Consider the following 11,868-nt stretch of genomic DNA (forward strand, 5'->3'; position numbering starts at 1 on the left):
TTATTCGCCAATATAGACGACGTTATGGAAATCACTTTAGTTTTTTAATAACAACGTTCAATAATAATTAAAAGGCCATGAATGATTGCATTTTGCATAGAGGGGAAAGGAGGGTTGATCCTACAGTTACTCTCAGCAATTACGGCAACTAAAATGCCCGTGATTTTTTTAGTCCGTCACTCAAAGATGTTATAGCAAGGACTATGGTCCAGTACTATACTTCGATACAGTCATTCAAACTACGTACGCTCTTATTTTCACAAAGCTAAGTGTCCAGTCCCGTTCTTATATTAAATTTACCGTCCCTTCGTAAAGTCCACACATCCAATTATCAGTTATTCGGCATGTACAGATATTCTCAGTCCTTGAGCTACGGCAAAAGTCTGTCCCGTATAAATTAACTATAGTCAATTACCATGCAATTTAACAGAAGAAGTAGCATATCACACGGAAATGCCCGCTATATCGCACGCCGCATCTAAGTGGTCTTATTCAGAGAGCAGAAAAGAGAACTAACGATACTCGCGCATAGTTTATACAGTATAATTTAGAAGCAAAAGTAACCACGTTAAACCATCTTTCATTTGCTTGAAGCGTTACATTGCTGCGGGCGTTATTCTGATTAGAGATTATAATCGATAATTTTAATCATTACCTTTTCAATGCTATTAACTATTACTGATGTTATCGATCACCACTCCCCTATATGAAAATAAGACTGATAATATTGTTCTTAATTAGAAGAGCGGTTATACGTTCCACCTTCATTCCTTAACCAATCGTCCCGGAGTTGTGCCTCTCACGAGCCACAGTTCCTCAGTCTAATTTATAATGTAGCACGGAAGCGAAAATGACAGCTAGATATATAAGTGTGCACAGAGCTGAAAAATTAGCGCAGACGTTCTAAAGAGGCAAAGATCTCTGGATATTACTAGGTATCGTTAGATTCTAACAATTTTTTGTCGATCGCTGGCATAACGAAGCGTTCTATGTGAGTGGAGAGGGCACACTTCGATACAGCTTTTAAGAAAAGTCGCTGGAATGTTGACAATATTGTCAGTTAGTTCTACAATTATGAAACGTCTTATAAGCGCGTAGGCAACGGCCTTGCCGCAGTGGATACACCGGTCCCCGTGAGATCACCGATGTTAAGCGCTGTCGGGCGTGGTCGGCACTTGGACGGGTGACCATCCGGGCCGCCATGTGCTGTTGCCATTTTTCGGGGTGCACTCAGCCTCGTGATGCCAATTGAGGAGCTACTCGACCGAATAGTAGCGGCTCCGATCAAAGAAAACCATCGTAACGACCGGGAGAGCGGTGCGCTGACCACACGCCCTTCCTATCTGCATCGTTATTGAGGATGACACGGCGGTTGGATGGTCCCGATGGGCCACTTGTGGCCTGAAGACGGAGTGCTGCTGCTTATAAGCGCGTGTATGATGAGTCTTTGGAGAACTTGAGGAAACAAGCACCGATTGTGTGAAACTGGACTTTCTCTATCCCACTGATAGGCCCAAGAGTAACGATTTATTTCTTCATTTCAGGTCTGAGCTCGATACAGTTCGGCACGGTTGCCTAATAAACGAAATACATACTTCCGACGTTCGGTAACAGACTATGTAGTTGTGCACGAAAAGCTGAAGTTGCGAAATACGAAGCCGACGGAGACTTGCAGTTCATCACTTGATTGAGAACTGATCCGGAACACTTAATTCAAAGCTTGTGAGTAAACAAAAATGTCGATATAGTTCTACTGCACGAACGGCGATGAGATCTTGGAAGCAGTCGCAGACATCAAGTGTCTAGGTTTATCTGTTTGAAGCTGTTTAAGGTGAAATGACCGCATATGCAGACCCCAACCGTAGATTAATGGAAAGAATTCCAAGAAAGGTTAATCCAAGCTCGGAGCAAATGTCTCACAAATCTCTCTTTCGACCAGTCCTAAGAATTAGTCGTTATCCTGTGACTGTTTCCATATTGTATAGATCGACGCGATTCATCACGCGTTTGTTGAGTAACGGTAAGAGCGTCGCATATATAGTGTGTCCCGCGAAAGAGCTCCTGATTTCGGAATTAAGTATCTCGAAAACTAAAATCGATAGACGAGCGCAACAAACGGCATGTTCATTCCGAATGCTGTAAGAATTTTGTATGGAAGTTTCGAAACCTGCTAACAGATGGCGGTGTAATCGCTGTGCGTAACGGCAATAAATAGTGCGTCACAGCTCAGAGCGGTCACTTCCACCGGCGAACCGTGAAAAGAGCATGGCATTGAACAGCGTGTTTATTTGATATTGGGATACCACGGATTAAAACACAGTCCGAAGGCAACAAGGCGCAGCTGTCAAACGACGATTTAATATTCCAAAAGGATGCGACGCGAAACCATTCGCGAGCTCATCGCCAAATTCCAATGGACAGTCAGCGTTACTCATCTGTCTAGCGAGGAATGCTGACCCCAGGCAAACTGTAGCTACTCCTGATAATGTCGTCCTGTTTCTGGAATTATTCGGCAAAATCACAAGGAAATCAGTCCGAAAAATTGCAGCAGACACTACACTGAAGCCTTCAACCACCCAGAAAATACTGAGACAGAGTCTGCACATGTTTCCATTCGCATCCAAAACCACCACGAGATGCGCAACAGAGGGCTGATTTTGCAACCCAGATTCTCAGAAAGATTGATACTGAAGAATTTTATGTTGGTTGCATCCGCTTCACACAAGCACTTTTCCACCTGAAAGGAGTCATGAATAAACAAAACTGGTGATTTTAGGGTTCCGAGAATCCTCATTTGTGTGAAGCGAAAGTACTGCATTCTCCCAATGTTATTGTCTGGGTTGCGGTATGTACAGAGGCATTATTGGCCCCTTTTTTCAAGCGATAAACGAACACTAGTGAACTTTACGTTGCAATTTTGGAACTATTTGTCGCCACACAGCTAGTGTTGGAGGATCGAGCCGGCACCGAGTGATTCATGCAAGATGGGAACAGAGTCACTGCGTTGGATTATTGTTAATATAGTGGGGCAGGTATGCATGATCCTCCATATTCCCCCTATCTGATTCCTTGTGGCTACTTTTTGAGGGTCTCATTAAAAGACACTGTCTACCATAACCATCACATCACGCTGGACGAGTTTGAATCGTCGATATGTGTGGCATCTGAATCCATTTCGCCGGCCGTTGTGGCCGAGCGATTCTAGGCGCTTCAGTCTGGAACCGCATGACAACTATGGTCGCAGGTTCGAATCCTGCCTCGGGCATGGATGTGTGTGATGTCCTTAGGTTAGGTTTAAGTAGTTCTAAGTTCTAGGGGACTGATGACAGATGTTAAGTCCCATAGTGCTCAGAGCCATTTGAATCCACTTCCGTCGAGATACCGCAGGATGAGATGGCAAATTTCATTGTTTGTTTGCGCCACATCCGTATTATGAATGGTGGCCATTTCGGAAAGATTGTGACGTGATCGCTAGAGTTGCTCGCAAAGGATGAGTTTAACTATGCACACTGATAATGTACGACCTGCGCAGCGTACGGCACCATATGTTAGCAGCTTCTCGAACTATTTCGGAACATATGTATAAAATTCTAATGGCTTTCACTATTAACAAAGCTTTTGTTGCATTTGTCTGTCGACCTTAGGTTTCGAGATATTTAAGTTTGAAATCAGGTTCTCCTTCATTGAATACCCTGTGTATTCAGTTTACTCGTATGGGAGACGCTAAGGAAATCAGTGTCTGTCGTCGGGAACCTTCTCAAAATTATGCGAGCCACGTTCCATTATGTGTCGAGAAATGTGTGACGTAAAACGACTCGCCTCTAGCATAATGAAGGTTATTCAGAGGCGTAGCGACAATTACTTTTCCAAGCACATCATCGGCGATTGGCGTATGAAAGGGCAAAAATATTTCTGAGTCACTTTGCCGCACAACGTGAGGTGACTCCAGGAGTGTTGACGTGCGACAGCTTTTGTGTCGCAGGCAGGATACGAATTCGTGAAATAAAAGCAATCATCCTGCTGTCTCTACTCTGCTAATATGGGAAACTTTAGCTTCTTCTTAATACTGTACCCTGAATTCACCTTATAAGGCTAAGTACAGTGGAAGGAAAGAACGAAGGTTAAGTTATAATTTTATGAACACCAATGTCGTTAAGGAAAGAGTTCCTATTAATCGGAGAAGACAGTAAGGAAAAAAGAAAGACTCCCCAGACATACACTCCTGGAAATTGAAATAAGAACACCGTGAATTCATTGTCCCAGGAAGGGGAAACTTTATTGACACATTCCTGGGGTCAGATACATCACATGATCACACTGACAGAACCACAGGCACATAGACACAGGCAACAGAGCATGCACAATGTCGGCACTAGTACAGTGTATATCCACCTTTCGCAGCAATGCAGGCTGCTATTCTCCCATGGAGACGATCGTAGAGATGCTGGATGTAGTCCTGTGGAACGGCTTGCCATGCCATTTCCACCTGGCGCCTCAGTTGGACCAGCGTTCGTGCTGGACGTGCAGACCGCGTGAGACGACGCTTCATCCAGTCCCAAACATGCTCAATGGGGGACAGATCCGGAGATCTTGCTGGCCAGGGTAGTTGACTTACACCTTCTAGAGCACGTTGGGTGGCACGGGATACATGCGGACGTGCATTGTCCTGTTGGAACAGCAAGTTCCCTTGCCGGTCTAGGAATGGTAGAACGATGGGTTCGATGACGGTTTGGATGTACCGTGCACTATTCAGTGTCCCCTCGACGATCACCAGTGGTGTACGGCCAGTGTAGGAGATCGCTCCCCACACAATGATGCCGGGTGTTGGCCCTGTGTGCCTCGGTCGTATGCAGTCCTGATTGTGGCGCTCACCTGCACGGCGCCAAACACGCATACGACCATCATTGGCACCAAGGCAGAAGCGACTCTCATCGCTGAAGACGACACGTCTCCATTCGTCCCTCCATTCACGCCTGTCGCAACACCACTGGAGGCGGGCTGCACGATGTTGGGGCGTGAGCGGAAGACGGCCTAACGGTGTGCGGGACCGTAGCCCAGCTTCATGGAGACGGTTTCGAATGGTCCTCGCCGATACCCCAGGAGCAACAGTGTCCCTAATTTGCTGGGAAGTGGCGGTGCGGTCCCCTACGGCACTGCGTAGGATCCTACGGTCTTGGCGTGCATCCGTGCGTCGCTGCGGTCCGGTCCCAGGTCGACGGGCACGTGCACCTTCCGCCGACCACTGGCGACAACATCGATGTACTGTGGAGACCTCACGCCCCACGTGTTGAGCAATTCGGCGGTACGTCCACCCGGCCTCCCGCATGCCCACTATACGCCCTCGCTCAAAGTCCGTCAACTGCACATACGGTTCACGTCCACGCTGTCGCGGCATGCTACCAGTGTTAAAGACTGCGATGGAGCTTCGTATGCCACGGCAAACTGGCTGACACTGACGGCGGCGGTGCACAAATGCTGCGCAGCTAGCGCCATTCGACGGCCAACACCGCGGTTCCTGGTGTGTCCGCTGTGCCGTGCGTGTGATCATTGCTTGTACAGCCCTCTCGCAGTGTCCGGAGCAAGTATGGTGGGTCTGACACACCGGTGTCAATGTGTTCTTTTTTCCATTTCCAGGAGTGTATTTAAGGGAGCTTCGAGGAATTCGTCAGAATGTATTTAGAGAAGTCGCCGAAAATTTAGTTCGAGATAGTCGGATAAGTATTCGACACACGCCCCTCCCAAACAAGAATCCAGCACGTCAGCCGCTCTTCCATCTCACTGCGTGCGTGGAATCCTCACGGGGTACAGAAGACGACACTCCACGGATCTTCGTTCTCACTGTTCTAAGAGACCAATAAAAGTGTGCTGACGGAAAATGATAACAGCCTTTGTAACTCGCATCTTGGCTTCTCTGTTTTGCACGTGTTACTTAGGTATGTGGGTTTTAGTGTTTGTTTTCTCAGTCACCTTACATGCTTTCCGCTGCCAAATGACGACCGTAGAGCCGGTGAAACCAGTTCACCGACGTAACTTGTTTTGAGTCTTATCACTGAAGAGGAGAGCGGAAAGAGAACTGACGCGAGGACAACCAGTCCACTCTGAGTACTCTGAACGGAGTGTTCCATTTAAGTATGAACTGCGACACGAAACGACTGTTAACGAACGAAGTAGAGTGGTCAGGGTTCGCTATGAAACCTTTAACCAAACAATCCCAAATTTACATGATTTCACAGGAACGTAAAAAAACGAACAGTAAGTGAAGAATGACGCAAAAGATTAACATAGGATCCTGGTTGAAAACACCACTGTCAGTAGATGTCTCTTTGCTCAAAAAGACGCGAAGGGTTATTTACAACATTGTCAAGTTTTCTTCTCAAATGTGATATGCTGATTTTTATATTGTCCTCTTTCTATTTAACTTGCAAGGCGAACAGAATGTACTATCGTAGAACTTTGAGTTTTAGACAACCACGTGCCAGTAAGTTGGATGGAGCTCGAGTTGAGTCCTATTTGGGAATCAGCTGGGAGAGGAGATCGCTTGATCTACTTTTTCCTATTGGTATTATATTAAGAACTCTATTACGTAATTCCAGAGTCTTCTTCCGGTACAGTATTTTACCGTCTGATATTTTCTTCCCTTGTCGACTGTTTGTTTATTACTAATATGTGTCTAAATCACCGGTATCTTACTGTTTAAAATGTTGCCGATATCATTTGACTTCATTTAAGTATACCAGTAACTTCTGACTCCTGTTAACTAGTAATTTAACGTGCTCTCATCTTGTGTTAAGACTTCTCCGACTGCCTGCATCGTTGTTTTTTGTGCAGGCAGTAGTTGATCGCCTCCCATGATATACGAGTCGCCAAAATTTTACTGTGGTGATTTATTTGAGGTGGTTGCAGATTCGGTTACTGGAACAAGACAGACACTAATCGCAGTGAGAAATTATCTGACCAGCTGAGTGTATTATAATTCGTTATTCGAAAGGTAGACACCTGCTTATGGTACAAGTCTCACGAACAAGATATACTTTTCGGCTTTCCTATGCATTCACACTTGGAGCGCAAGCTGGTGATCGCAGGGAAGAACCGTAGAGCGTCCGGGCGCTGTAACACACATGCACACTTGGAGTTATTACAGATTTATTGAATTTATCAAAGATATTACGAAGCACTCGTTTAGCTTTTGTTATCGACATCGCTGAGCTACAAAATTTGTTCGCCATATTATGTTAATATAGATGGTACCCTAGAAAGGTCTCATGACAGCGGAAAATGAAATGTTGTACGGTCTGCAGTGGTAGAAGAATACTCCCGATTGTCGTGGGCTATTCAGGGATCACTCGAAATATTACAAAGCTCAAACTGTCCGTGCGGTGTAGGAGGTGATGTGTGTCGGGAGTGTCGAGAGGAGAGAGAGGGGGAATGGGGGTTGAGACGTTTATTTTATCCGTATTATTATAATGCTACTTCGTGTCTCCACTGCACGTTTTATCTAAATATTGTAATACTCGAAACATAACTTTTATGCGGCACAGTTTTGCTAAAAATATCGTGATGGGTGAAGCTTTACTTGTAAAAAAAATGCTGTGAGGTAAATAATAACTAGTGTGAACTCTTCCTTTATATTCAGCCTTCGGTGAAGTTTCCATATACACTTAATTCTGAAAATAAGTACGGTTGACCCTTGTTACGCAATAAAGAATATTTGATTTGAGTAGTAAAGAATCGTTTCATTCTACTAGTGATTATGTTTGCATCTAAGAACTCAAACCTTAATAAAAAGTTAGTGACATAGTTTTAACTTTTTGGCTGAGACATAAAATACTTAATACATAATTTTAGTTGAATGAGTAAATAAAATCATAAGGTAACTTAAACAAAAGCTTTTATGCAGAAGTGCCCGGAAATTTATGATATCCTGCTCTGAAAATACTCAAAGGTCAATCTACGATAAACTCAGACAAAAGTTCATTTTTCAAAGAAAAAATATCTTGTCTTGAAATACTCAGAAATTCGGATTCTGAACTCAGATAATATTTAGATATCGATTTTGGCGAAGAAATTTAAGTTGAATGAGAGAGGAACAGTGCACTGTCAACAATTTAACCCACGTGCACTAAATTCGAATTTTATTAGATAACAGGAAATTTGAATTATAACCTTGATTAAAAATTTTGAATGACAAATACACACAAGTAAGCATATGAAGTTGTAAAAAAAAAATAAAAATAAAGAAGGGAATGATAATTCTCGGTCTGATCAGCGGTGGGTGCACGTCCAAAAGCCTCGAAAACTTCTGCCGTTAAGAATCGAAAACTATTTCTATACTTCTGTCTAACCAAGGAGTTCACTTTTTATTATGAAGACGTCGACAGTACCGCAAATGCCACACCTTTCCTAATTTACTGCGCCTTTATGCGGACGTATCTATCCTCCGTGTATTCATTTATCTCCTCTGATAGTCCAGCTTGTTTCATTCCGTTACTGTCTAGACAATACCACACTGCATATACGTGCATGCGTAGGTGCCCGACATCGTGAACTATTGTTTGTTTGTGTGTGCATGAGCGTGCGTGCGTCTGTGTGTGTGTGTGTGTGTGTGTGTGTGTGTGTGTGTGGCTCGCGCGCGCACGCGCAGCGTACACTATCTCTTCTAGAGAATCGGTGCTTACGATGCAACTGTCTGCCCCCTTCAGGCTTACGCGATGCAACGATTAAGGCGTTGAAACATCGCGCGTAGCCGCTGTGAAGTGCGCCCGCAACCTACGTAAAGAGGCGCGCCTATGCAAGTCCCTCCCTAGCTTTCCTCCCATTCACACAGCACAGTGACTCGGCTCGGTTTGTGGGAAAACCTTTGCTCTCGCATCTGTGAATTCACGTGCCCAGCTGACCACCTATGTCCGTACATTTTTCCCTCTCTCTACTTGTGTACCTGTACTTCACACCATGCTTCTTCCCATTTTCCTCCCTCCCTACTCCTTCCCTTCCGTTAAGTACGATAGCTCAGAAAAAAACTTTTACTCATTTTTTTCTGATCTAAGCTCACCAGACCAAAAATTAGTCACCCCTAAAAAAATCATTACACGCATCATTTAATACCGTGTAATTCCACCCCTGGACTTCATCAAGATTGTGCAGGTACGATAGAGCCAGGTTAAGCCCTTCGCTGAGGATTCTACCAAACTGCGGGGATGCTGAAGTTGGCGTTTTACCAGCTGTTCCAACATGTTCCGCAGATTTTCTGTGGGGTTCAAGTCAGTTGTTTTTGCAGGCCAATCGATATGTAATAGATTGGGGGACTGTTCAGAAAACCAGGCACATATTCTTCCAGCTCGACGAACTTTGCTGTTGTCGTCTCGAAAAATAGGGCTATCAATGTCCTCTCGCGGGGCCCCTTCCGCCGGAGGTTCGAGTCCTCCCTCGGGCATGGCTGTGTGCGTTGCTCTTAGCATAAGTTAGTTTAAGTAGTGTGTAACTCTAGGGACCGCTGTCCTGAGTAGTTTGGTCCCTTAGGATTTCACACACATTTGAACATTTGAATGACGCCAGACGATCAAGAGGTGGCGCAGTGGTTAGCACACTGGACTCGCATTCGGGAGGACGACGGTTCAATCCCGTCTCCGGCCATCCTGATTTAGGTTTTCCGTGATTTCCCTAAATCGCTTCAGGCAAATGCCGGGATGGTTCCTTTGAAAGGGCACGGCCGATTTCCTTCCCCATCCTTCCCTCACCCGAGCTTGCGCTCCGTCTCTAATGACCTCGTTGTCGACGGGACGTTAAACACTAATATCCTCCTCCTCCTCCAGACGATCAATCCTAAATGTTTATTGCGTGCAGTTCGCATCGCAATGTTCTCTCGCTAAAAGGATGGGATGGACCTTCATTTCCTGCCTGCAGCAATTCATGTCGGGCCTGGGAGCGATCTTGATTCAAAAAAATGGTTCAAATGGCTCTGAGCAGTATGCGACTTAACATCTGAGGTCATCAGTCCCCTAGAACTTAGAACTACTTAAACCTAACTAACCTAAGGACATCACACACATCCATGCCCGTGGCAGTATTCGAACCTGCGACCGTAGCTGTCGCGCTGTTCCATACTGACGCGTCTAGAACCACTCGGCCACACCGGCCGGCGATTTTGATTCAGAAGCACTGAAACGCGTCTCTGGTCCCTCTCAGTCAGGATCCTTTTCCGACCACAATTGTGACGTGTTTCGTGACCACGTGTGTTACACCACTGCTTGTAAACGCGCTGAACAGCACGCTGGGAAACACCAACAAATCCAGCAATTTCGCACACCGTATAGCGAATGGCACAGAGAAGCACGTGCCCCTTCTTGCAACTCTGTTATGTCCTTACATTTACCCATGTTTATGTGCAATGTCCGCTTGAAACATCCATGTATCATTGATCGCTGCTGCATTATGCTCGCTCAGAGGCAGCGCGCGCGCGGTTGATTACGTGACTAATTTTTGTCCGGCGAACTTACGTCGTTAGACACATGAAATGAGTTCGCAATTGCGGATAAGGGATACCATCAGCTCTAGAATAAAATGATGACAGTGAAAAATCTGCCGGACCGGGACTCGAACCCAGGTTTCCCGCTTATCGCGGGAGGTTGCCTTACCATTTGGCTATCCGTGCACGACTAACGGCTAGACTCAAACTTCCATATGTCGTCAACCATGTGTCTACGAGCTGAACTCTTACATCCATTATATAGTGTGTAAATTTTAAGTTGACAAACCAGAATATCTCGAAAAATATGTTTCACTTGAAAAAATGTCTAGAATCCAAAGTTGATTATTTTCAAGGGGGACATCTACTGGTGCTAAAATTAGGCCGCCACCCCAGGCCCCTAGGGGTGGGGTGGGAGGCAACTTATAAATTTCAAATGGAAACCCCCACTTTTTTTGTTTTGATTCTTGGTAGTTGGCACTGTAGCTCAAGAAAATCCATGTTCTCATTTTTGCACGGTAAATGGTTACGGATAAATAAAAAATACTTATTTACTTCGTAAATTTTGATTCGATGAAATTAAAACTCTCCCTCTCTTCCCATAGGGTTGGGTTTGAGAGAGAGGAATTAGAATTTTACAAAGGTTGACCAAAGTATTAATTTTTTCCGCAGATTCGGATAAGTTTTGTTTGTTTCGTGGTCAACATGAAGCTGTCGAGTCGAGTGTATCCTCACATTAAACTGAAATGTGTTGTCAGCGAAGTAATATCAGTGAATATGCAGCTTTTCATTGTGTTTTATCACAGGCTTGTCTTGACGGATATGTGTTATGGTTTTATAGGGGAGAAGTACGTGAACTGTATAACTCTATAAATAACTTTCTGCCTCGAGCAAACATAAGTGCCTTCTTTAACGGCAATTTACGTTTTGGTGACGTTTCATCATCGTCAATGAGTTCATTTCATTTTATGTCGAATAACAGTTAATAGTTTTGCATGATAATAGATACAGTTTTTGGATTGTACTATTTATATTCAGTAACACTATTAACAAGATATGTGGCCTACGGTCACACGCTGGTGATCGTGTAGTTGTCTGTAGCTTACAGTACAGGTTATATTATGCTACAGTTTGTCATATGCAACTAATCAGGACATCTCAATAGTAATCTGATATGCGAAACTTAAGGACGAAAGTAACTTTCGCACTGTGTCTCACTGCCAACAAACACAGACCGATGAAACTTGGACTATACATAGAAAAAACTTCTACAGTGTAGTACAGAAAATACGTAAACAAACTAGGCAGTGAGACAAACAGAAATTACACTTTTATTCAAAGATAATAAATACGCTCAAGCCATCGCAATGAATGATGGTCCCCTAGACATTGCAAATGGACGTGGT

General features: G+C 44.5%; 1 pseudogene; it reads left to right on the forward strand.

Annotated features, from left to right (window-relative positions):
* The first annotated feature begins 1,097 nt into the window (after positions 1 to 1,097).
* Positions 1,098 to 1,215, forward strand: LOC126459030 (5S ribosomal RNA; annotated as a pseudogene).
* Positions 1,216 to 11,868: the final 10,653 nt, after the last annotated feature.

Source organism: Schistocerca serialis, chromosome 2 (genome assembly GCF_023864345.2).
Source record: "Schistocerca serialis cubense isolate TAMUIC-IGC-003099 chromosome 2, iqSchSeri2.2, whole genome shotgun sequence".
Classification (NCBI taxonomy): Eukaryota; Metazoa; Arthropoda; class Insecta; order Orthoptera; family Acrididae; genus Schistocerca; species Schistocerca serialis.